General features: G+C 40.6%; 1 protein-coding gene across 2 annotated transcripts in view; it reads left to right on the top strand.

Moving 5' to 3' along the window:
• The window catches only part of NELL1 (neural EGFL like 1), a 1,045,899-nt gene that overhangs the window by 774,982 nt on the left and 243,178 nt on the right, over positions 1 to 27,739 (top strand). The window lies entirely within an intron of this gene.

The following is a 27,739-nucleotide window of genomic DNA, read 5'->3' as shown; positions in this document are numbered from 1 at the left end:
AGGCCAACATTAATACCTGAGTATCTTCTCCAATGATAATAGGAAGCTTAAACTGTCTGGTGACACTTGGTTAAATCTTTTATTGATTTTAGAAGTTCTACTTTGTGATTTGTAATTGATTTATTCAATAAAGAGTGATTGAGTATTATGTGCCAAGACCTGTATGTGGAATTGGAGAAAGAGAAACAAAGATATGGTGTGCATACTTGAAAAGCTTAAATCTCTTAGATTGGACAGACCAGTAAGAAGACAGATGAGGAGAGTATGGTAATCAATGAAATGTCTCTGGAGGAATGCAGGAGGGGCCTGAGAATGGGTTAAATAGAGGCACCCCCACATATATGACTATGTCCTAACCCCCAATACTTGTAAATGTGACCCTATTTGGAAATAGGGTCTTGCAGATCTGGTTAAGGATCTTAAGGTTATATCATCCTGGATCTGGAACAGGCCCTAAATCTAATGGACTGGTGTCATTATCAGAGAAACAAGGGGGAGAACTGACACACAGCCTTACGTGGCAGGCCATAACAGTTGAAGGCAGAGATTGAATTTAGGAAGTTTATGGGCCAAGGAATGCAAGGAATTATTGGAAGCCACTGGGACCTAGGAGAAAGGCATGGAACATATTCCCCCACAGCCTCCAAAAAGAACCAACCCTGCGACACCTTGATTTCAGACTGTGAGAGAACAATATTTGTGTTTGTTTTAACAAACCAAGTCAGTGGGAATCTGTTATGTAGGAGACAAAAACAGGCCTTTAACCTAGGCTGCTTCCCTTGTCGCTCAGCTGGTAAAAAATCCACCTGTGATGCAAGAGACTGCTATTCCATTCCTAGGTTGGGAAGATCCCCTGGAGAAGGGATAGGCTACCCTCTCCAGTATTCTTGGGCTTCCTTGGTGGCTCAGACAGTAAAGAATCCGCCTGCAATGTGGGAGACCTGGATTCTATCCCTGGGTTGGGAAGATCCCGTGGAGAACGGAACGGCTACCCACTCCAATATTCTGGCCTGGAGAATTCCTTGGAATGTATAGTCCATGGGGTCACAAAGAGTCGGACACGACTGAGTGACTTTCACTTGCACTTGCAACCTTGACTACAGGCCTAGAGTGGAAGAGGGTCATCCATCATAAAATATTTCCTAGCTCAGGAGATGTTTCAGTTGCCATTTGGAGCCCAAGTAGGAGTTACCCAATTTACCAGCAGGGGGAAGAATTCCAGGCAGAAAAAATATATGTAAACATAATCCATCTTATTGTCAGAAAAAAGAAAAAGCCTCCCTAATTGATATACAGTGGAAGTGAGAAATAGATTTAAGGGCCTAGATCTGATAGGTAGAGTGCCTGACGAACTATGGAATGAGGTTCGTGACATTGTACAGGAGACAGGGGTCAAGACCATTCCCATGGAAAAGAAATGCAAAAAAGCAAAACGGTTGTCTGGGGATGCCTTACAAATAGCTGTGAAAAGAAGAGAAGCGAAAAGCAAAGTAGAAAAGGAAAGATATAAGCATCTGAATGCAGAAAGAATAGCAAGAAGAGATAAGAAAGCCTTCTTCAGCGATCAATGCAAAGAAATAGAGGAAAACAACAGAATGGGAAAGACTAGAGTTCACTTCAAGAAAATTAGAGATACCAAGGGGACATTTCATGCAAAGATGGGCTCGATAAAGGACAGAAATAGTATGGACCTAACAGAAGCAGAAGATATTAAGAAGAGATGGCAAGAATACACAGAAGAACTGTACAAAAAAGATCTTCACACCTAGATAATCACGATGGTGTGATCACTGACCTAGAGCCAGACATCCAGGAATGTGAAGTCAAGTGGGCCTTAGAAAGCATCACTATGAAAAGCTAGTGGAGGTGATGGAATTCCAGTTGAGCTATTCCATATCCTGAAAGATGATGCTGTGAAAGTACTGCACTCAATATGCCAGCAAATTTGGAAAACTCAGAAGTGGCCACAGGACTGGAAAAGGTCCGTTTTCATTCCAATCCCAAAGAAAGGCAATGCCAAAGAATGCTCAAACTACCCCACGATTGCACTCATCTCACACATTAGTATAGTAATGCTCAAAATTCTCCAAGCCAGGCTTCAGCAATATGTGAACCATGAACTTCCTGATGTTCAAGCTGGTTTTAGAAAAGGCAGAGGAACCAGAGATCAAATTGCCAACATCCACTGGATCATGAAAAAAGCAAGAGAGTTCCAGAAAAACATCTATTTCTGCTTTATTGACTATGCCAAAGCCTTTGACTGTGTGGATCACAATAAACTGTGGACAATTCTGAAAGAGATGGGAATACCAGACCACCTGATCTGCCTCTTGAGAAATTTGTATGCAGGTCAGGAAGCAACAGTTAGAACTGGACATGGAACAACAGACTGGTTCCAAATAGGAAAAGGAATACGTCAAGGCTGTATATTGTCACCCTGCTTATTCAACTTCTATGCAGAGTACATCATGAGAAACGCTGGGCTGGAAGAAGCACAAGCTGGAATCAAGATTGCCGGGAGAAATATCAGTAACCTCAGATATGCAGATGACACCACCCTTATGGCAGAAAGTGAAGAAGAACTAAAAAGCCTCTGGATGAATGTGAAAGTGGAAAGTGAAAAAGTTGGCTTAAAGCTCAACATTCAGAAAACGAAGATCATGGCATCCGGTCCCACCACTTCATGGGAAATAGATGGGGAAACAGTGGAAACAGTGTCAGACTTTATTTTTTGGGGGGCTCCAAAATCACTGCAGATGGTGACTGCAGCCATGAAATTAAAAGATGCTTACTCCTTGGAAGGGAAGTTATGACCAACCTGGATAGCATATTCAAAAGCAGAGACATTACTTTACCAACAGAAATTTGTCTAGTCAAGGCTATGGTTTTTCCTGTGGTCATGTACGGATGTGAGAGTTGGTCAGTGAAGAAGGCTGAGCACCAAAGAATTGATGCTTTTGAAGTGTGGTGTTGGAGAAGACTCTTGAGAGTCCCTTGGACTGCAAGGAGATCCAACCAGTCCATTCTGAAGGAGATCAGCCCTGGGATTTCTTTGGAAGGAATGATGCTGAAGCTGAAACTCCAGTACTTTGGCCACCTCATGCGAAGAGTTGACTCATTGGAAAAGACTCTGATGCTGGGAGGGACTGGGGGCAGGAGGAGAAGGGGACAACAGAGGATGAGATGGCTGGATGGCATCACTGACTCGATGGACATGAGTCTGAGTGAACTCTGGGAGTTGGTGATGGACAGGGAGGCCTGGCGTGCTGCGATTCATGGCGTCACAAAGAGTCGGACATGACTGAGCAACTGAACTGAACTGAACTGATCTGAATTGATAACTCTGTTGAAGAAGGTGAAGACACATGTTACTTACCCGTTTTGTGTCCTTTGGACAGAGATCTTGCCTCTGATCTGTAAACTCTTCCTGGTCCATAGATTATTAGAAGAGCTGGTGACTCCTCTCATGCCTCCACTTCTATCACACTGGTTTAGGGGACTGCCAGTTTCTCATCTGAATTACTGCAATAGCTTTATAACTGGTCTGTCTGCTTTCATTATTACTCGTTCCAACCCTGTGGTCTATTTTCCTTAACACAACAGCTAAAAAAATCCTGTTAAAACCTAAATAACATTCTGTCACCTTGTAGCACAAAGCATTCCAGCAACTGTTTCATTCAGAGCCAAAAAATCAAAATCCTTAAGTGTCCTAAAGCCTCGAGGAGAACTAAGATGCCGTGAACTTTCTGTTGCCGTTTCCTCTGTCTCACCCCGTCTCACCTGACGCCGTCGCTGTTCCTGAGTGTGCTGTGTAAGGTTCCGTGCCAGGGCCTTGGCACTGAGCTTGTTCCTTTTCACAGAACACTCATCACCCCAGTGTCTGCCTGCTCTGCCCTCTCTAGTCCTTTATGTGTACGTTCAAATGCCAATTTCTTAGACCTTTATGACCACCCTCCATAAATAGTAACCCGCTCCTAATACTTATCTTCCTTACTCTGCTTTAGTTTTCCCCGTAACACTTATTATCTGAATTTTTGTACTTGTTTGTTTCCCCCCACTGAAAGATTTGTTCAGTTGCTAAGTCATGTCTGACTCTTTGCAACACCATGGGCTGCAGATGCCAGGCTCCTCTGTGCTTCTCTTTCTACCGGAGTTTGTTCAGATGCAAGTCCATGGAGTCGGAGATGCTATCTAAACATCTCATCTTCTGCTGACCCCCTTTCCTCCTGCCCTCAATCTTTCCCAGCATCAGGGTCTTTTCCAGTGAGTCGGTTTTTTGCATCAGGTGGCCAAAGTATTGGAGCTTCAGCTTCAGCATCAGTCCTTCCAATGGTTATTCAGGATTGATTTTCTTTAGGACAAACTATTTTGATCTTCCTGCAGTCCAAGGGACTCTGAAGAGATAAGCATCATAAAATCAGAGACATTATCTTTTCTGATCACTGTTATATGTTAACTGCCTACAAGAGCACTTGGTGCACAGTAAGTTTTCAATTGCTAGTTTTTGAATGCTTTTATCACCAATTCTTAGATTTTTTTTTTTTTTTTTACTGTGAACTTTATAAAGGAAATAATGTTTGAGAATTTCAGAGGCCATGCTTTAATAAATTTCAAGTGTGATATTATAGAAAAGAGATGACTAAGGCTTGCAGTGGGTTCTGATATTCATTCCACCTTCCTTCTCACTGAGAAAACAAATCAGCAAACCAACAGTTGGAGGTGATCCTCAACTGATATGGTTTTGATAATATATCTGATCCATTCTCGGTCTGGTTCAGTGGTGTTCTTATCTCTCATGGGATTTTGTGCCTGGTATTTTTTCTTTTTTCTTTTTTAACTTGAGTTCCCCTTTTACTTCTTACTCTCATCCAAGGAAAGAATTTGGTCCTTGAGGGACACATGTTATCAAATGGCTTCTCATGGAGGCTCTGCTTCTCTCCTGTGAACTTTGCAAACGCAGGCTGAATATCAGATGTCCTGCCTTGTCTTCCTGTCCCTCTCACCTGGGTTCTCTTTACCTGCCATTTCCTTTCTGGGATCATAGTGCACTGTTCAAATTGAACAGTTTCTGCACACTGTGGGTATGGGGGAGATGTTTAAAAGTTCTCAGGATAAGTGGATTCCCTTCCAGCTAAGAGTCTGAGCTGAGAGCGACTCCTGAGCTGGGCAGAAAGTTGGACATCATGAAAACTCCTTTGTAACACCCTCAGGAAATAGTAGCCACAGCTTCTTGCTTAATCCCTTTATGACCAGCATCATGTGGACTAACCAGATGGCTACAAAACCAAGCTCAGCATGTGAGAGGCACTGTGCCTGGTGTAGGGTAAGGCAGCTGGTAAAAGTGGCAAGGGACAAATCTGGAGAGGAAGGCAATGTATCAGGCTCTGTGCCACTTACTTTGGTGTATATCCTGTCAGTTATCTGACACAGACCTGAAGAAGAGGTATTTATGTCTTCATTTCACAAGTGGGCACACAGAGGCTCAGACAAGGTGAGTAATTTGGCTGAAGGTCACACAGCTAGTGATTTAATCCAGGTTTCTCTGGTCTAGGGACTGTGTTCTTTTCCCCTGTACCATTCTGCCTATAAATTAGAAATACATTCTGAGGGATTTGAGCCTAAATATTTCAAAAATAACATTGGCTCAAGAATGAGGGCAGCTCATGTTGTAGATGAGATATAGCTAAACATCTAGAAAGACAGATAACCAGGCGGTGGTGGAGGCTGGAGACCCGGCAGGCATGTATGAACATGAAAGCAGCTATTAATCAGACAAGCTCACTTAAGAGAACCTTGGGTTTTGACTTTGAAGGCAGCCAAGGAAAGGTCAAATATATGTTTTAAATCCTCCAATAAGCAGCACTCTTTAGAATTCCTTTGCATTTTGCAACATGATTATTAATAACTCTAACTCTGGATTCATTGGTTGAGACCTTCAAGCCTGGAATGAAAAATAGTACATTTTCAATGAAACACAATTGTGGCCAGATAGCCCTGTGAGTCAGGGGTGTCATTTACCCTTGGTTCCCCACATCAATGTATATGTCCTCAAATGGATTTCCCCACTGTCTTTTTAAGTATGTAACTAATAATAATAATGTCAATAATTAAAATATTTTGAGTACCTGAAACTAAGTATTTGACTTTTATTCCTCGTAACAACCATGTAAAGAGGTTGCTATTTTTCTTTCCATTTTGTCATGAGGAAGATAAATTTGATAGATATTTCATGACTAGCCCAAAATTATACAGCTAGAAACTGGCAGGTGTGAAATGGGTATCTGTGGGCCCATTTCCAAAAGCCTCTCATCTGATAATCTAGGTGTCTGTCTGGGTTAGGTATCGAAGAGTGGGGATGGGGAGAGCAGTGTTTTCAGCAGGGTCTGACTGCTAAGGTAATTCTTTTTCATTCCTGTATTCTTTTTATTCTTTCATCCTTCCTTCTTCTTGTATTTCTACCTTCTCTTCTCGCCTCGACTTTTAAATCCCCAAACTAGTTTTCTCCCACTGAGTGACATGGACATCACTTCTCAGGTACCTGATGCTGTGTTGGAATCACAGAACCTGGAATTCTTCATCCCTGCTTCCCAATTAAGTTTCACTGGAGCAAGTTATCTGCCTCTCTCCTCTCAGTTTTCCCATCTACAGATGAGGATACCATTACACATCACCATTCAGGATTCTTAGAAAGCACTTTGCATGAAACTCTTCATAAATCTGAGAAACTGTTCAAGTTCCAAGATGGGACATGGAAGAGTTCTCTCAAGAGCTCAGGTCCACCCGTGAACCAGCTGCTGTCACTGCAGCTGGGATCCATATCTCACTGAAGATTTAACATCTAATTCTATGCAGTTATACAAAATCACAGAATAGTGTTCCCTGGGAGAGCTTACTGGAATTTATTTCTTAAGAGACTCTAGACCATGAGCTCCAGGGCTAATAGGTGTGTTGGGCTCCAATACAGCAGTGCTACAAGGACCCTTCTGACCCTCTCGCCCTGGGCTTTCTTCTCAATTGCTTTCCACAGCTAGCGCTTGCGGGCTTCCATTTCTTTCTGCTCCTGAAAGCACAATGCCAAATTCTGAATTGCTTTCAGAGTTTTTGTTTCAAGGATGAAATTTGAAAATTGCTATAGTTTTTACATTTGTAGGGAGTCCTGAACTAACTTCCTGAATTTTGCCTTTGGAAATTTGAACACTTTCTCTCACTCTATTACTTTTCTTAGGTTTTTAATGTCCCTCATTATTTTGTTGTTGTTATGGATTCCAACATGGCAACCCACTCCAGCATTCTATCCTGGAGAGTCCTCTTAGATAGGGGAGTTTGGCAGGCTACAGTCCATGGGGTCACAGAGTCCGACATGACTGAGCGACTAAGCACTAGGTAGACTCCAACACTCAAAAAGCTCTCAAACCGACTCTGCCATTGACTTGTGCCCAAGTTAAGGAAAGTGTGTTAGTCACTCAGTCACATCCGACACTTGGTGACACCATGGACTGTAGTCTGCCAGGCTTCTCTGTTCATGAAATTCTCCAGGCAAGAATACTTAAGCCGGAAGCCATTCCCTTCTCTAGAAGATCTTCCTGACCCAAGGATCAAAACCAGGTCTCCTGCATTACAGACAGATTATTTTACCATCTGAGCCACCAGGGAAGTAGTCTGCAAAGTGTTTTGATATTGGAAAAAGAATGCTGTATTATATTAATTAACCTAGAGAGAAAAAGACTGACAGCTTTAACATTTATTGAGCACTTATGCCATGTGGACATTATGCCACATACGTCACTATATTTTTTTAATTAATTTTAATTGGAGGCTAATTACAATATTGTGGTGGTTTTTGCCATGCATTGACATGAATCAGCCACAGGTGTACACGTGTCCCCCATCCGGAACCCCTCTCCCACCTCCCTCCCCATCCCGTCCCTCAGGGTCATCCCAGTGCAACAGCTTTGAGTGCCCTGTCTCATGCATCGAACTTGGACTGGTCATCTGTTTCATATATGGTAATATACATGTTTCAATGCTATTCGCTCAAATCATCCCACTCTCGCCTTCTCCCACAGAGTCCAAAAGTCTGTTCATGGTACCTCATTGTGGTTTTGATTTGCATTTCTCTGATAATGAGTGATGTTGAGCATCTTTTCATGTGTTTGTTAACCATCTGTATGTCTTCTTTGGAGAAACATCTGTTTAGTTCTTTGGCCCATTTTTTGATTGGGTCTTTTGTTTTTCTGGTATTGAGCTGCATGAGCTGCTTGTATATTTTTGAGATTAATTCTTTATCAGTTGCTTCATTTGCTATTATTTTCTCCCATTCTGAAGGCTGTCTTTTCACCTTGCTTATAGTTTCCTTTGTTGTGCAAGAGCTTTTAAGTTTAATTAGGTCCCATTTGTTTATTTTTGCTTTTATTTCCATTACTCTGGGAGGTGGCTCATAGAGGATCTTACTGTGATTTATGTCAGAGATTGTTTTGCCTATGTTTTCCTCTAGGCGTTTTATAGTTTCTGGTCTTACATTTAGATCTTTTATTGAGTTTATTTTTGCTCCTGCAATATCTTCTTTAAGCCTGGTGGTAACAATATGATGTAGATTTTCTTTATGTCCTAATTATATGAGTAAGAAGTTTGTATGTTTATTTATTTATTGTAGTACAAAACAGAAATAGACCCAGAGACACAGAAAACAAATTAATGGTTACCAAAGGGGAAAGTGGGGAAGGGATAAATTAGGGGTTTGGGTTTAACATATACATATTATTATATAAGAAATAGGTAAGCAGTGAGGACATTCTGTAAATCACGGGGAACTATACTCGATATTTTGTAATAACCTATTAGGGGAAATTCTGAAAAAGAGATACATACATATATATTCATATATTGTTATGTGTGTGTGTGTGTGTGTGTATATATATATATATATATATATCTGAATCACTTTGCTATACAACTAAAATTAACACAATATTGTAAATCAAGTATATTTCTTTAAAAATAAAAAGAAGTAAATTTGCTCAAGGAGATGAAAGAGTTTTCTAAAAAAAAAGTCATGATGGTAATCATTGTGCAATATATAAATATATCAAAACAACATGTACACTTTGAACTTATGTAAGTTATATCTCAATAAAGCCAGGGGGAAAAAAATCAACCAGCTGATAAGAGCTAGAACCATAACTAGAACCTAGGTATCTCTTTCCAGGGTCATGCTCTTGACACCTCACTGAGTCATAGGTGGTACCAAAGACTTACTGAGGCACCCTGGTTCTTTGGGTGATGTGTCAGGGATTGACACCCCCTGCCCCCAGCCAGGTGCAGACAGTCAGGATTTAATGTCCCCTAGAGCCAGACATCCTGGAATGTGAAGTCAAGTGGGCCTTAGAAAGCATCACTATGAAAAGCTAGTGGAGGTGATGGAATTCCAGTTGAGCTCTTTCAAATCCTGAAAAATGATGCTGTGAAAGTGCTACACTCAATATGCCAGCAAATTTGGAATACTCAGCAGTGGCCACAGGACAGGAAAAGGTCAGTTTTCATTCCAATCCCAAAGAAAGGCAATGCCAAAGAATGCTCAGACTACCGCATAATTGCACTCATCTCACATTCTAGTAAAGTAATGCTCAAAATTCTCCAAGCCAGGCTTCAGCAATATGTGAACCACGAACTTCCTGATGTTCAAGCTGGTTTTAGAAAAGGCACAGGAACCAGAGATCAAATTGCCAACATCCACTGGATCAATGAAAAAGCAAGAGAGTTCCAGAAAGACATCTATTTCTGCTTTATTGACTATGCCAAAGCCTTTGACTGTGTGGATCACAATAAACTATGGAAAATTCTTCAAGAGATGGGAATACCAGACCACCTGAACTGCCTCTTGAGAAATCTGTATGCAGGTCAGGAAGAAACAGTTAGAACTGGACATGGAACAACAGACTGGTTCCAAATAGGCAAAGGAGTACATCAAGGCTGTATATTGTCACCCTGCTTATTCAACTTCTATGCAGAGTACATCATGAGAAACGCTGGGCTGGAAGAAGCACAAGCTGGAATCAAGATTGCCGGGAGAAATATCAATAACCTCAGATATGCAGATGACGCCACCCTTGTGGCAGAAAGTGAAGAGGAACTCAAAAGCCTCTTGATGAAAGTGAAAGTGGAAAGTGAAAAAGTTGGCTTAAAGCTCAACATTCAGAAAACGAAGATCATGGCATCTGGTCCCATCACTTCATGGGAAATAGATGGGGAAACAGTGGAAATAGTGTCAGACTTTATTTTTCTGGGCTCCAAAATCACTGCAGATAGTGACTGGAGCCTTGAAATTAAAAGACGCTTACCCCTTGGAAGGGAAGTTATGACCAACCTAGATAGTGTATTCAAAAGCAGAGACATTACTTTGCCAACAAAGGTCCATCTAGTCAAGGCTATGGTTTTTCCTGTGGTCATGTATGGATGTGAGAGTTGGACTGTGAAGAAGGCTGACCACTGAAGAATTGATGCTTTTGAACTGTAGTGTTGGAGAAGACTCTTGAGAGTCCCTTGGACTGCAAGGAGATCCAACCAGTGCATTCTGAAGGAGATCAGCCCTGGGATTCCTTTGGAGGGAATGATGCTAAAGCTGAAACTCCAGTACTTTGGCCACCTCATGTGAAGAGTTGACTCACTGGAAAAGACTCTGATGCTGGGAGGGATTGGAGGCAGGAGGAGAAGGGGACGACAGATGATGAGATGGTTGGATGGCATCACTGACTCGAATGGACGTGAGTCTGAGTGAACTCCGGGAGTTGGTGATGGACACGGAGGCCTGGTGTGCTGCGATTCATGGGGTCGCAAAGAGTCATACACGACTGAGCGACTGAACTGAACTGACTGATTCCCAAGTTCTCAGTAATTTCCTGTTGAATTGCTTTTCCTTTTATTTGATTCTCCAGTTCTACATTTCAGTGATTTTAAAATCCAAAGATGAATTTGTATTAAACATTTGATTCTGTCTACCTAAGAAAAGAATCACTCTTACTCTGAATGAAATTGAGTTGTGAAAAAATAAGGTAATATGGACAGTCCTAAAGCATCCACAAGACCAGTGGGTATCTGGTGAAACAGGCAGAGAAGAAATGGCCCACCTATGAAGTGGACCAAATCCTGCCTTCATGAAGTCCTAGTTAAGCCTCTCTCTGCTCCTCCTTCCTCTCAGTCCCTTTTCCAGGCAACTGAAACCTCCTCTGCTACCTGGTCATGTTCCATGTCTCTATACCTCTGCAAATGCTGTTCCTCCCACTGACACTAACACCCTTGGCCCCAATCTGCTTGTTTGCTTATTATTTATTTTTCTGATTCAGTGGAGGCATCAATTCTGTGGAGTCATTCTTGACCTTCCAGGCAGAAACAATCCTTTCCTGTCTTCTACTTCCTTTTGACTTTGTTTATCTGTAAAGCTTTATGGAATCTGCAGTCTGCTCCTTAAGGCTCTGCACTCGTGGTATCCTCTGCCTGGATCACTCTTCTGCTTGATTACTGCAGGGCTCACTCTTTCTCCTTTTGGGTCTTTTCAAATGCTACAGTCTCAGGGCCTTCCATGATCACCCTGTTCTTTTACAACCTTCCCCACTGGCACGCTTCCCATCCTCCTGCTCTGCTCTATTTTTTGCTGTGCTTGTCATCATCTAACTTGAAATGTCACTGATGTGTTTATTTTGTTATTCTGTTTCTTCCCCCTAGAATATAAACCCATAAATTGAAATGTTTTTTATGTCTGTTTGAGACCTGATTCTCAGACTAATCCTTGATACAGAGTATACTCAATAAGTGTTTATCAATTACTAAATTAAGGGACTGTTTTCTCTCAACTCTCATCATATTGACATTTTGGGCTGGATGATTCTTTATTGTGAGACTGTCTGGTTCATGTAGGATCTTCCACAGTAACCCTGATTTCTACCCACCAGTTACAGGTATTTTCTTATCTTTGCAGTCTTTCTTCAGCTAAGACCAGCATCTCAATTTGAACATTTCACAATTTATCTAAAGTGACTCTATGCCCCTATCCTATTATAAAATGCTATGGACCAAAGAAAATACAGGTATTATCAAGTGTGTATATAACAAGTGCATGGTTTAAACTGCAGGTTTCGTGGGCTGAAAGCAAGTCATTGGATCATAGCTGCATTTATAAATTATATACAACAGAATTCAATACCATATATAAAGGCAATGCAGTACAGTACAATTCAAGGCAATATGATAAAAAAAAATATTAGAATGGATTACACATACTAAGAGTAAATTTTATATTTCTGGACATCTGTGTATGCATGTAAAGGTTTTTTTATATAAAACTTATTTTCTTAACTATTTGGTGTACTCAGAATGATCAGCAAGACACTGTTTTAAACCAACTAGCTAGAATAATAGATAGAAGAATGGAAAAGTCTATATGCAGATATCGAGGCAGGACACTATTGTGCCTTAAGATAATTAACAAATCCAGAAATTGGATGGGAGGTGGGATGACAGAGAGACTGGTCTGTTGGTAATGCTCATAGAGATGCTCCTGCTTCCCCACCTGGCTTACTGTATTCTGTTCTCATGTTCCACCTCTAACCTTGATGTGAGTTATCAACACCTGCTCATTTTCTTCATCTCTTTGGTACCTTTTTGCAGGACAAAACTTTGACTTGAACTGTCTCTGTTTCTATGCTTCTCAATCTGGCAAAAATTCTACTCCTTATTCCAGGCCCAACTCAAATGCCAGCTCCATTGCAAAGCTTTGCCCAGGTACTCCAGGCACAATTAATCACATTCCCGTCCATGTTCTCTCAGCACTTTATTCATACTGCTACAGTGGCACAGATCACATTTTAATGTACCTGGTTTTATATATGCCAGTCTCTGCTACCCTATTGTGAGCTTTTTGGGGATGGGGACAATTTTCGTGGGTACTTTTAGACATCTTGGCACTCAGAATTTTGTCCGCACATGGCAGGTGGCCAGGCTGTAAATGGAAATTGCTTAGTTGATGTGGTCAGGACTCTGGGCCTGAAACCCAGGATGCCACTTAGTACTGGGGCAACCTTTGATAACCTCTCTAAGCTAGCTTTCTCATCTGAAAAGGAGGAATACGTGGTGAATGCACAGAATTTCTATAAAGATGAAATGAAATATTACATCTGCTAGCAACTTAATAGGTCTTCAATAAATGGAATTTACCATCACTGTTGTCTTTATTAGTAGTACTGTTGAAGAGTGGAAAAGGCTATCAGAACCCCAGATACAAAAACAGATAGTAAGTATTAGGAATGAAGGTGATTTCTGGGCAGTAATTTAATTATGAAATGTTTTTAGTTCCATGGTTGACATTGGAATGACATGAAAAGTGAGAATTGTAGACCTTTGGATGTTTGATTTTATGGATCAGAATAGCTGTGTCAATGATTTTCACTCTTACCTTTTCTCTATATTTTATAGTTTTGGGTGGGAGATATTTGGGAAGATGCAAAAGGGGATTAAAATAACCTAATTTTGCTCCTGGAGGTACCCCATTGACTTAATGTTGTAAAGTTGGAGCAGAGTTTCTCAATCATAACACTATTGCTATTTTGAGTCAAACAGTATGTTGTTCTATAAGGCCATCCTGTACATTGTAGGGTGTTTAGGAATAATTCTGTCCTCTACTCACAAATGCCAATCACATGCTGATCCCACCGGCCATCTGGGACCACCAAATGTTTGAGGGGAACTTTGATAAATATTGTATTCTGAAAAAGGTGATGAATAAACCAAAAAGCAGACATGGGCATGGAAATGATCTGACCTTTATTATGAACAGAGCTGGATTAGAGAACTTGGGTTTATATCTGTGAATCAGACTGGTTTCCTAAGAATAAACACAAAATACAATCAATTTACCCACCAAATCCCAGGGAGAAAATCATCATCAGGGAGGAAAGGAAAATTGATACCACTTGAAGGGAGCTGAAAACAACAATCATGGAAAACTAACAAATCTGATCACATGGACCACAGACTTCTCTAACTCAATAAAACTATGAGCCATGCCATGTGGGGTCACCCAAAATGGACGAGTCATAGTGGAGAATTCTGACAAAATGTGGTCCACTGGAGAAGGGAACAGCAATACTTCAGTATTCTTGCCTTTAGAACCCCATGAACAATATGAAAAGTCAAAAAAATAGGACACTGAAAGAAGAACTCCCCAGATCAGTAGGTGCCCAATATGCTACTGGAGATCAGTGGAGAACTAACTCCAGAAAGAATGAAGAGATGAAGCCAAAACAAAACCAACACCCAGTTGCGGATGTGACTGGTAATGGAAGCAATGTCTGATGTTGTAAAGAGCAATATTGCATAGGAACCTGGACTGTTAGGTCCATGAATCAAGGCAAATTGGAAGTGGTCAAACAGGAGATGGCAAGAGTGAACATCAACATTCTGGGAATCAGCAAACTAAAATCAACTGGAATAGGTGAATTTAACTCAGATGACCATCATATCTATACTGTGGGCAATAATCCCTTAGAAGAAATGGAGTAACCATCATAGTCAACAAAAGGGTCCGAAATGCAATACTTGGATGCAATCTCAAAAACAACAGAATGATCTCTGTTTGTTTCCAAGCAAACCATTCAATATCACAGTAGTCCAGGTCTATGCTCCCGATCAGTAATGCTGAAGAAGCTGAAGTTGAATGGTTCTATGAAGACCTACAAGACCTTCTAGAACTAGCACCCCCAAAAGATGTCCTTTTTATCATAGGTGACTGGAATGCAAAAGTAGGAAGTCAAGAAATAGCTGGAGTAACTGGCAAATTTGACCTTGGAGTACAGAATGAAGCAGGGCAAAGGCTAATAGAGTTTTGCCAAGAGATCACACTGGTCATAGCAAACACCCTTCTTCCAACAACACAAGAGAAGACTCTACACATGGACATCACCAGATAGTCAATACTGAAATCAGCTTGATTATGTTCTTTGCAGCCAAAGATGGAGAAGCTCTATACAATCAGCAAAAACGAGACCAGGAGTTGACTGTGGCTCAGATCATGAACTCCTTATTGCCAAATTCAGAATTAAATTGAAGAAATTAGGGAAAACCACTAGACCCTTCAGGTATGACCTAAATCAAATCCCTTATGACTATACAATGTAAATGACAAATAGATTGAAGGGATTAGATCTGATGGACAGAATGTCTGAAGAACTATGGATGGAGGTTTGTGACATTGTACAGGAAGCAATGATCAAGACCATCCCCAAGAAAAAGAAATGCAAAGAGGGAAAATGGTTGGCTGAGGAGCCCTTACAAATAGCTATGAAAAGAAGAGAAGTGAGAGGCAAAGGAAAAAAGGAAAGCTATACCTATTTGAATGCAGATTTCCAAAGAATAGCAAGGAGAGAGAAGAAAGTCTTCCTCAGTGATCAATGCAAAGAAATAGAGGAAGACAATAGAATAGGAAAGACTAGAGATCTCTTCAAGAAAATTAGAGACATCAAGGGAACATTTCATGCAAAGATGGGCACAATAAAGGATAAAAATGGTATGGATGTAACAGAAGCAGAAGGTATTAAGAAGAAGTGGCAAGAATACACAGAAGAACTGTACAAAAAAGATCTTCATGACCTAGATAATCACAATGGTGTGATCACTCGTCTACAGCCAGACATCCTGGAATGTGAAGTCAAGTCGCTTAGGAAGTATCACTACGAACAAAGCTAGTGGAGGTGATGGAATTCCAGTTGAACTAATTCAAATCCTAAAAGATGATGCTGTGAAAGTGCTGCACTCAATATGTCAGCAAATTTGGAAAGCTCAGCAGTGGCCACAGGACTGGAAAAAGTCAGTTTTAATTCCAATCCCAAAGAAAGGCAATGCCAAAGAATGCTCAAACTACTGCACAATTGCACTCATCTCACACACTAGTAAAGTAATGCTCAAAGTTCTCCAAGTGAGGCTTCAACAGTTCATGAACTGAGAACTTCCAGATGTTCAAACTGGATTTAGAAAAGACAGAGGAATGAGAGATCAAATTGCCAACATCTGCTGAATCATCAAAAAAGCAAGAGAGTTCCAGAATGACATCTACTTCTGCTTTATTGACTATGCCAAAGCCTTTGACTGTGTGGATCACAACACTGTGGAAAATTCTTAAAGAGATGGGAATACCAGACCACTTTAACTGCCTCCTGAGAAATCTGTATGCAAGTCAAGAAGCAGCAGTTAGAACTGGACATGGAACAACAGACTGGTTCCAAATTGGGAAAGGAGTACGTCAAGGCTGCATAGTGTCACCCTGCTTATTTAACTTGTATGCAGAGTACGTCATGAGAAATCCTGGACTGGATGAAGCACAAACTGGAATCAAGATGCCAGGAGAAATATCAATAACCTCAGATATGCAGATGACACCACCCTTATGGCAGAAAGTGAAGAAGAACTAAAGAGCCTCTTGATGAAAGTGAAAGAGGAGAGTGAAAAATTTGGCTTAAAACTCAACATTCAGAAAACTAAGATTGCGGCATCTGGTCCCATCACTTCATGGCAAATAGATTGGGAAACAATGGAAACAGTGTCAGACTTTAATTTTTGGGGGTTCCAAAATCATTGCAGATGAAATTAAAAGACACTCCTTGGAAGAAAAGCTATGACCAACCTAGACAGTTTATTCAAAGGGAGAGACATTCCTTTGCCAACAAATATCCATCTAGTCAAAGCTATAGTTTTTTCAGTAGTCATGTATGGATGTGACAGTCGGACTATAAAGAAAACAGAGCACCAAAGAATGGATGCTTTTGAACTGTGGTGTTGGAGAAGACTCTTGAGAATCCCGTGGACTACAAGGAGATTCAACCAGTCCATCCTAAAGGAAATCAGTCCTGAATATTCATTGGAAGGACTGATGCTGAAGTTCAAACTCCAATACTTTGGCCACCTGATGCAAAGAACTGATTCATTTGAAAAGACGCTGATGCTGGGAAGCATTGAAGGTGGGAGGAGAAGCAGATAGCGGGATGAGATGGTTGGATGGCATCACTGACTTGATGGACACAAGTTTGTGTAAACTACGGGAGTTGTTGATGGACAGGGAGGCCTTATGTGCTGTAGTCCGTGGGGTCGCAAAGAGTTGGACACTAGTGAGTGAGTGAACTGAACTGAAGTCAGCTCACTCCCAAGAGAGAAGCTGGGTAGGTGTGGATTTTTGCTGAGCATGACCAGATCTTAATTATTTTATTTTCTCCCCACCTTTGGAATTTAGGTGCATATAATCAAATTAGTATAATCTTTGATCCATGACACCTTGTAACTATTAGTCCATGGTGGCTAGCATTTATTTATTTAGATAGTTTGATTGTTATTTTCCATAATGAAATTTATACCTTATAACTCATCATCTAAAATAAAACTAAAAATGGAGCAGTTTTTTATTCCTAATCATGCACTCTTTCTCAGCCCATCCTGCTGTTTTTCTCACCCTAGAAGCATCGTCCTGATATATATAGTTTCCTAGTTTGCCAGTGGAATACATCTCCCTACCTCCCCAGGGACAGAATGAGCAAAGCAGGAAAAGAGGGAGCAGAAGTGAGCTTAATGAAGATGATACTTCAAGGAAACCAGGAGGGAGGGACAAGGGCTAACTTCTACCAGATGGTGTTGAAACTTGTATGTTTCCTTATTTTTTCAGAATACAGAGTGTCCCTAGCAACTAAATATATGCCAGTTATACTTTCATAGGATCATTCCAAGTGTTTAGAATTTGAAGAGCTATTCTTTTTATTTACATAAAACAATTTTTGTCATAGTGAGCCCATGATGATGATACTGGGCATCCACAAACCTGGTATCTTCAAACCCACCTTCTCATTCTGTTCCTTTTTTAAAGTCCAAGTTTCGTTTCACATGCTGAGACTTTTTTAAACATAAAAGCAATCTTTCTGTGGTTAAACTCCCTTAATTTTGAATTTTAAAATTTATTTTCTTGCAGAAGTGAAAGAGTCCTTTCAAAAACTGAATCATACCATTTAAGAATTGATCTGATCTAATATCTCCCCTGGTAGTAAATTAATAACAAAGGGAAGTATAATTACAGATTCAAGTTTTATATATATTTTTTATTTTTTAATATAAAGTTATTTATTTTAATTGGAGGCTAATTACTTTACAATATTGTATTGGTTTTGCCATACATTGACATGAATCCACCATGGGTGTACACGTGTTCCCCATTTTGAACCTCCCTCCCACCTCCCTCCCCATACCATCCTTCTCAGTCATTCCAGTGAACCAGCCGCGAGCACCCTGTATCATGCATCAAACCTGGACTGGCGATTCATTTCACATATGATATTATACATATTTCAGTGCTATTCTCTCAGATCATCCCACCCTCGCCTCTCCCACAGAGTCCAGAAGACTGTTCTATACATCTGTGTCTCTTTTGCTGTCTCGCATACAGGGTTATCGTTACCATCTTTCTCAATTCCATATATATGTGTTAGTATATACTGTATTGGTGTTTTTCCTTCTGGCTTACTTCACTCTGTATAATAGTCTCCAGTTTCATCCACCTCATTAGAACTGGTTCAAATGTCTTCTTTTTAATGGCTGAGTAATACTCCATTGTGTATATGTACCACTGCTTTCTTATCCATTCATCTGCTGATGGGCATCTAGGTTGCTTCCATATCGTGGCTATTATAAATAGTGCTGCAATGAACATTGGGGTACACGTGTCTCTTTCAATTCTGGTTTCCTTGGTATGTATGCCCAGCAGTGGGATTGCTGGGTCATAAGGCAGTTCTATTTCCAGTTTTTTAAGGAATCTTCACACTGTTCTCCATAGTGGCTGTACTAGTTTGCATTCCCACCAACAGTGTAAGAGGATTCCCTTTTCTCCACACCTTCTCCAGCATTTATTGCTTATAGACTGTTGGATAGCAGCTATTCTGACTGGCATGAAATGGTACCTCATTGTGGTTTTGATTTGCATTTCTCTGATAATGAGTGATGTTGAGCATCTTTTCATGTGTTTGTTAGCCATCTGTATGTCTTCTTTGGAGAAATGTCTGTTTAGGTCTTTGGCCCATTTTTTGATTTGGTCATTTATTTTTCTGGAATTGAGCTTCAGGAGTTGCTTGTATATTTTTGAGATTAGTTGTTTGTTGCTTCATTTGCTATTATTTTCTCCCATTCTGAAGGCTGTCTTTTCACCTTGCTTATAGTTTCCTTTGTTGTGCAAGAGCTTTTAAGTTTAATTAGGTCCCATTTGTTTATTTTTGCTTTTATTTCCAATATTCTGGGAGGTGGGTCATAGAGGATCCTGCTGTGATTTATGTTGGAGAGTATTTTGCCTATGTTCCCTTCTAGAAGTTTTATAGTTTCTGGTTACATTTAGATCTTTAATCCATTTTTAGTTTATTTTTGTGTATGGTGTTAGAAAGTGTTCTAGTTTCATTCTTTTACAAATGATTGACCAGTTTTCCCAGTACCACTTGTTAAAGAGATTGTCTTTTCTCCATTGTATATTCTTGCCCCCTTTGTCAAAGATAAGGTGTCCACAGGTGCGTGGATTTATCTCTGGGCTTTCTATTTTGTTCCACTGATCTATATTCCTGTCTTTGTGCCAGTACCATACTGTCTTGATGACTGTGGCTTTGTAGTAGACCCTGAAGTCAGGCATGAGTTTTTAATGTCATTGAATATCTGTGATCTACATGACTTTGAAGGCAAAGAAGACTTTGAACCCTGGCTCTGCAGCTTACTGTCTGTGCAGCCTTACAGTGGCACTTGATGTCAGAGCCCCTGTTTCACCATTTTTATTTGGATAATAACAACATAAATATGTTGCATATTACATACTCATTTCAAATATGTTAACATATAACATAAATAATAACACCTATATGATGCATATGATACCACTCTAATGGCAGAAAGTGAAGAAGAACTAAAGAGCTTCTTGACAGTGAAAGAGGAGAGTGAAAAAGCTGGCTTAAAACTCAACATTCAAAAAACTAAGATCATGGCATCCAGTCCTGTCACTTAATGACACATAGATGGGGAAAATGTGGAAGCAGTGACAGACTTTATTTTCTTGGGCTTCAAAAATCACTGTGAATGGTGACTGCAGCCATGAAATTAAGACACTTGCTCCTTGGAAGGAAAGCTATGACAAACCTAGACAGCAAATTAAAAAGCGAAGACATTACTTTGCCAACAAAGGTCCATGTAGTCAAAGCTATGGTTTTCCATTAGTCATGTATGGATGTGAGAGCTGTACCATAAGGAAGGCTGAATGCAAGAGAATTGATGCTTTTTAGTTGTGTTGCTGGAGAAGACTGTACAGAGTCACTTGGACAGCAAGGAAAACAAACCAGTCAATCCTAAAGGAAAACAGCCCTGAATATTCATTGGAAGGACTGATGCTAAAGCTGAAGATCCAGTAATTTGGCCACCTGATGTGAAGAACCAACTCATCAGAAAAGACAGTGATGCTGGGAAAGATTGAGGGCCAAAGGAGAAGAAACTGACAGATGATGAGATGGCTAGATAGCATCACCACCTCAATGGTGGACATGAATTTGAGCAAACTCCAGGGACAGTGAAGGACAAGGAAGACTGGTATCCTGCAGTCCATGGGATCGGAAAGAGTCAGACAAAACTTAGCGACTGATAAACAACAATCCGATGTTTCCATGCTACTACTCTTCAGATCAGATCAGATCAGTCGCTCAGTCGTGTCTGACTCTTTGTGACCCCATGAATCACAACACGCCAGGCCTCCCTGTCCATCACCAACACCCGGAGTTTACTGAGACTCAGGTCTATCGAGTCAGTAATGCCATCCAGCCATCTCATCCTCTGTCGTCCCCTTCTCCTCTTGTCCCCAATCCCTCCCAGCATCAGAGTCTTTTCCAATGAGTGGCCAAAGTACTGGAGTTTCAGCCTTAGCATCATTCCTTCCAAAGAAATCCCAGGGCTGATCTCCTTCAGAATGGACTGGTTGGATCTCCTTGCAGTCCAAGGGACTCTCAAGAGTCTTCTCCAACACCACACTTCAAAAGCATCAATTCTTAAGTGCTCAGCCTTCTTCACAGTCCAACTCTCACATCCACACATGGCCACAGGAAAAACCATAGCCTTGACTAGAGAACCTTTGTTGGAAAAGTAATGTCTCTGTTTTTGAATATGCTATCTAGGTTGGTCATAACTTTCCTTCAAAGGAGTAATTTCATGGCTGCAGTCACCATCTGCAGTGATTTTGGAGCCCAGAAAAATAAAGTCTGACACTGTTTCCACTGTTTCCCCATCTATTTGCCATGAAGTGATGGGACCGGATGCCATAATCTTCATTTTCTGAATGTTGAGCTTTAAGCCAACTTTTTCACTCTCCTCTTTCACTTTCATCAAGAGGCTTTTGAGTTCCTCTTCACTTTCTGCCATAAGGGTGGTATCATCTGCATATCTGAGGTTATTGATATTTCTCTCAGCAGTCTTGATTCCAGCTTGTGTTTCTTCCAGTCCAGCGTTTCTCATGATGTACTCTGCATAGAAGTTGAATAAACAGGGTGACAATATACAGCCTTGACGAACTCCTTTTCCTATTTGGAACCAGTCTGTTGTTCCATGTCATATTCTAACTGTTGCTTCCTGACCTGCATACAAATTTCTCAAGAGGCAGATCAGGTGGTCTGGTATTCCCATCTCCTTCAGAATTTTCCACAGTTTATTGTGATCCACACAGTCAAAGGCTTTGGCATAGTCAATAAAGCAGAAATAGATGTTTTTCTGGAACTCTCTTGCTTTTTCAATGATCCAGCGGATGTTGGCAATTTAATCTCTGGTTCCTCTGCCTTTTCTAAAACCAGCTTGAACATCAGGAAGTTCATGGTTCACATATTGCTGAAGCCTGGCTTGGAGAATTTTGAACATTACTTTACTAGCGTGTGAGATGAGTGCAATTGTGCGGTAGTTTGAGCATTCTTTGGCATTGCCTTTCTTTGGGATTGGAATGAAAACTGACCTTTTCCAGTCCTGTGGCCACTGCTGAGTTTTCCCAATTTGCTGGCATATTGAGTGCAGTACTTTCACAGCATCATCTTTCAGGATTTGGAATAGCTCAACTGGAATTCCATCACCTCCACTAGCTTTGTTCATAGTGATGTTTTCTAAGGCCCACTTGACTTCACATTCCAGGATGTCTGGCTCTAGGTCAGTGATCACACCATCGTGATACTCTTAGGAGAATCTAAATCAAGCACGAAGAACAATGAATGCCTGAAACCCACTTGGTGAAGCTGAACATCTTGTAGGTTGGGTTTATATTTTCTGGGTATTAGGACCTTTGTTCCTGGTCCGTATTTACAGTCCTAACAGTATCACTAGCAGTTGGTTTTATTTAACAGAATACATAACCCTGTTTGCCAAACATTATTTTAAGTCCCTTACAAATATTGACTCATTTCATCCTCATAGCACTCTGTTTATTATATCTGTACATTTTTCGGACATCACAAACATATCATGCTTTCTTTATAGAAGCTCCTAATATCGTTTCTATTTAGGAGATGAGTAAATCAAAAGCACACACATATTATAAATCAGAAACAAGTCTCCTAATCAGGTCTGCTGCTCTGTGTTTGAGTGTGCACATGTGTGTGTGTGTGTGTGGGCACATGCGTGCACATGTGTATAAACAGATCTGGATCAAATGCTCTTTGTGCCACAAAGAAACCCAAGCTTACCTTCAAGCCCCTGCCTCCTTTGGGTGCCACTTGAAACTTTCATTAACCAGGTTTCTGTAATTTTTAGCTTGTAAAATTTTTTTCCTGTTCTGTTATTAACTTTGAAGCAGAGCACTACTCTCAGTATCTTACTTGAAATGTTTGTCACCAGATCCCACAAGTGTGATATGGGGAATGAGAGATTTTATACGTTTGTGTATATATTGGTGTATTTTTTAGTTTCTTATGAACATACTTAAGGCAGATATTGCCTAAACCAGTGTTTTCTTAGTCACAGGGTACTGAGATGCAGGATATAAGAAATGGTATTTGAAAACCAAGGTACCCACTGTACATCCTCTGGCAGAAGCAAAGGAGCTCACAATTAGTTACTAAGCTGCAGAATGTTAAATCATCCAAAGGACTTTAAATGATGTGGAAAATGACAATATTGTGAGAAGTTCTATGTACTTGAACTAGCATTCAATGATCTAAAGACATAATAGGGCTTTTAAAAATTAGATTCACATTATTTATGTGATGATGGCAAAATATATCCATGAGGCTTTTTCCAGGGTGACATTTTTTAATACCAATTAAAAATTTAAAAAAAAGCATTTTCTCACTGAACTCTCATGTAAATAAAAGAAATTCTGTGTTAACAATTTGCAGTTGTCTTCATTCATGAGAAATTGTGTACATTTAGAACATGAAATTATTGGTTATCCAGCAAGGTTTTACAGTAAGGTATTTGGATGGAAGTATTGCACAATTGTTAGAACTGGAGTTTTTCTGTCAGAACATCCTGCAGGATACAGGCTAATTCATTCAGCAAGTACTTTTTGGGCATCTACTGTGCGCTTAGATTCTGAGACTGTGGTACCATATAGAGCAGAAGTAATCAGGTAATAGTACTTGCCATGATGCATCTTGTGCTTGTGCTTCTAGCCCAGCATTTCTCATGATGTACTCTGCATATAAGTTAAATAAGCAGGGTGACAATATACAGCCTTGACATACTCCTTTTCCTATTTCAAACCAGTCTGTTGTTCCATGTCCAGTTCTAACTGTTGCTTCCTTACCTGCATATAGGTTTCTCAAGAGGCAGTTCAGGTGGTCTGGTATTCCCATCTCTTGAAGAATTTTCCAGTTTATCGTGATCCACACAGTCAAAAGCTTTGGCATAGTCAATAAAGCAGAAATAGATGTTTTTTCTGGAACTCTCTTGCTTTTTCCATGATGAAGTGGATGCTGGCAATTTGATCTCTGGTTCCTCTGCCTTTTCTAAAACCAGCTTGAACATCTGGAAGTTTATGGTTCACGTATTGCTGAAGCCTGGCTTGGAGAATTTTGAACATTACTTTACTAGTGTGTGAGATGAGTGCAATTGTGCTGTAGTTTGAGCATTCTTTGGCATTGCCTTTCTTTGGGATTGGAATGAAAACTGACCTTTTCCAGTCCTGTGGCCACTGCTGTTTTCCAAATTTGCTGGCATATTGAGTGCAGTACTTTCACAACATCATCTTTCAGGATTTGAAGTAGCTCAACTGGAATTCTATCACCTTCACTAGCTTTGTTCATAGTGATGCTTTCTAAGGCCCACTTGACTTCACATTCCAGGATGTCTGGCTCTAGGTCAGTGATTGCAGCATCGTGATTATCTTGGTCATGAAGATCTTTTTTGGTACAGTTCTTTTGTGTATTCTTGCCATCTCTTCTTAATATCTTCTGCTTCTGTTAGGTCCATACCATTTCTGTCCTTTATCGAGCCCATCTTTGCATGAAATGTTCCCTTGGTATCTCCAATTTTCTTGAAGAGATCTCTAGTCTTTCCCATTCTGTTGTTTTCCTCTATTTCTTTGCATTGATCGCTGAGGAAGGCTTTCTTATCTCTCCTTACTATTCTTTGGAACTCTGCATTCAGATGCTTATATCTTTCCTTTTCTCCTTTGCTTTTTTTTCTCCTCTTTTCACAGCTATTTGTAAGGGCTCCTCAGCCAACCATTTTCCCTTTTTGCATTTCTTTTTTTTGGGGGATGGTCTTGATCACTGCTTCCTGTACAATGTCATGAACCTCCATCAATAGTCATCAGACACTCTATCAGATCTAGCCCCTTAATTCTATCTCTCACTTCCACTGTATCAGTTCAGTTCAGTTGCTCAGTCGTGTTCGACTCTTTGTGACTCCATGAATCGCAGCATACCAGGCCTCCCTGTCCATCACCAACTCCCGGAGTTCACTCAGACTCACATCCATCGAGTCAGTGATGCCATCCAGCCATCTCATCCTCTGTCGTCCCCTTCTCCTCCTGCCCTCAATCCCTCCCAGCATCAGAGTCTTTTCCAATGAGTCAACTCTTTGCATGAGATGGCCAAAGTACTGGAGTTTCAGCTTTAGCATCATTCCCTCCAAAGAAATCCCAGGGCTGATCTCCTTCAGAATGGACTGGTTGGATCTCCTTGCAGTCCAAGGGACTCTCAAGAGTCTTCTTCAACACCACAGTTCAAAAACATCAATTCTTCGGCGCTCAGCCTTCTTCACAGTCCAACTCTCACATCCACACATGACCACAGGAAAAACCATAGCCTTGACTAGATGGACCTTTGTTGGCAAAGTCATGTCTCTGCTTTTGAATATGCTGTCTAGGTTGGTCATAACTTTCCTTCCAAGGAGTAAGCGTCTTTTAATTTCATGGCTGCAGTCACCACCTGCAGTGATTTTGGAGCCCAGCAAAATAAAGTCTGACACTGTTTCCACTGTTTCCCCATCTATTTCCCATGAAGTGATGGGACCGGATGCAATGATCTTCATTTTCTGAATGCTGAGCTTTAAGCCAACTTTTTCACTCTCCACTTTCACATTCGTCAAGAGGCTTTTGAGTTCCTCTTCACTTTCTGCCATAAGGGTGGTATCATCTGCATATCTGAGGTTTTCAATATTTCTCCCGGCAATCTTGATTCCAGCTTGTGTTTCTTCCAGTCCAGCTTTTCTCATGATCTACTCTGCATATAAATTAAATAAGCAGGGTGACAATATACAGCCTTGACGTACTCCTTTTCCTATTTGGAACCAGTCTGTTGTTCCATGTCCAGTTCTAACTGTTGCTTCCTGACCTGCATACAGATTTAGGTCATACCTGAGTGGTCTAGTGGTTTTCCCTACTTTCTTCAATGTAAGTCTGAATTTGGCAATAAGGAGTTCCTGATCTGAGCCACAGTCAGCTCCTGGTCTTGTTAGTGCTGACTGTATAGAGCTTCTCCATCTTTGGCTGCAAAGAATATAATCAATCTGATTTCGGTGTTGACCATCTGGTGATGTCCATGTGTAGAGTCTTCTCTTGTGTTGTTGGAAGAGCATGTTTGCCATGACCAGTGCATTCTCTTGGCAAAACTCTATTAGCCTTTGCTCTGCTTCATTCCATATTCCGAGATCAAATTTGCCCATCACTCCAGGTATTTCTTGACTTCCTGCTTTTGCATTCCAGTCACTTATAATGAAAAGGACATCTTTTGGGGTTGTTAGTTCTAAAAGGTCTTGTAGGTCTTCATAGAACCGTTGAACTTCAGCTTCTTCAGCATTACTGGTTGGGGCATAGTCTTGGATTACTGTGATATTGAATGGTTTGCCTTGGAAACGAACAGAGATCATCTGTCATTTTTGAGGTTGCATCCAAGTACTGCATTTTGGACTCTTTTGTTGACCATAATGGCTACTCCATTTCTTCTAAGGGATTCCTGCCCACAGTAGTAGATATAATGGTCATCTGAATTAAATTTACCCATTCCAGTCCATTTTAGATGCCCAAGCTGGAATCAAGATTGCCGGGAGAAATATCAGTAACCTCAGATATGCAGATGACACCACCCTTATGACAGAAAGTGAAGAGGAACTAAAAAGCCTCTTGATGAAAGTGAAAGAGGAGAGTGAAAAAGTTGGCTTAAAGCTTAACATTCAGAAAATGAAGATCATGGCATCCGGTCCCATCACTTCATGGGAAATAGATGGGGAAACAGTGGAAACAGTGTCAGCCTTAATATTTTTTTTGGGGGGGGGCTCCTAAATCACTGCAGATGGTGATTGAAGCCATGAAATTAAAAGATGCTTACTCCTTGGAAGGAAAGTTATGACCAACCTAGATAGCATATTCAAAAGCAGACATTACTTTGCCAACAAAGGTCCATCTAGTCAAGGCTATGGTTTTTCCATTAGTCATGTATGGATGTGAGAGTTGGACTGTGAAGAAAGCTGAATGCTGAAGAATTGATGCTTTTGAACTGTGGTGTTGGAGAAGACTCTTGAGAGTCCCTTGGACTGCAAGGAGATCCAACCAGTCCATTCTAAATGAGATCAGCCCTGGGTGTTCATTGGAAGGACTGATGGTAAAGCTGAAACTCCAATACTTTGGCTACCTCATGCAAAGTGTTGACTCATTGGGAAAGACTCTGATGCTGGGAGGGATTGGGGGCAGGAGGAGAAGGGGACGACAGAGGATGAGAGGACTGGATGGTATTACCGGCTCGATGGACATGAGTTTGAGTGAACTCCGGGAATTGGTGATGGACAGGGAGGCCTGTCGTGCTGCGATTCATGGGATCACAAAGAGCTGGACACGACTGAGTGAATGAACTTAACTGAACTGATGATTGGTCTTGCAATCTAATTGATGGAAGAGGTGATGATGACCAATTATTTATAAATAAAATTTATTTTTAATACTTCAGAGGAAAGTTTTATGGGCTATGCTCTGCTAGTGTGTAATCTGGTCTGGGAAGGTTAGCAGGGTAGTGCTGAGATGGGGTTAGGATGACTTCACAATTCTTATCAAAAAGCTAAGTGAAGTCCACCCATCTTTAGCATGTTTCCATTGAGGCATTTTCCCTAAAGGAATAATTCAAAACATGTTATGCACTTTTTTCTATAAGGACAGGACATTGTTTTTATTATAGAAATGTTGGAAACATCTTAAATATTCAAAATTAAGCAATTAGTTAACTTTATTATGTTT

The sequence above is a fragment of the Bos taurus genome, chromosome 29, assembly GCF_002263795.3.
Source record: "Bos taurus isolate L1 Dominette 01449 registration number 42190680 breed Hereford chromosome 29, ARS-UCD2.0, whole genome shotgun sequence".
Lineage (NCBI taxonomy): Eukaryota > Metazoa > Chordata > Mammalia > Artiodactyla > Bovidae > Bos > Bos taurus.
This window is presented reverse-complemented; position numbering and strand designations above follow the sequence as displayed.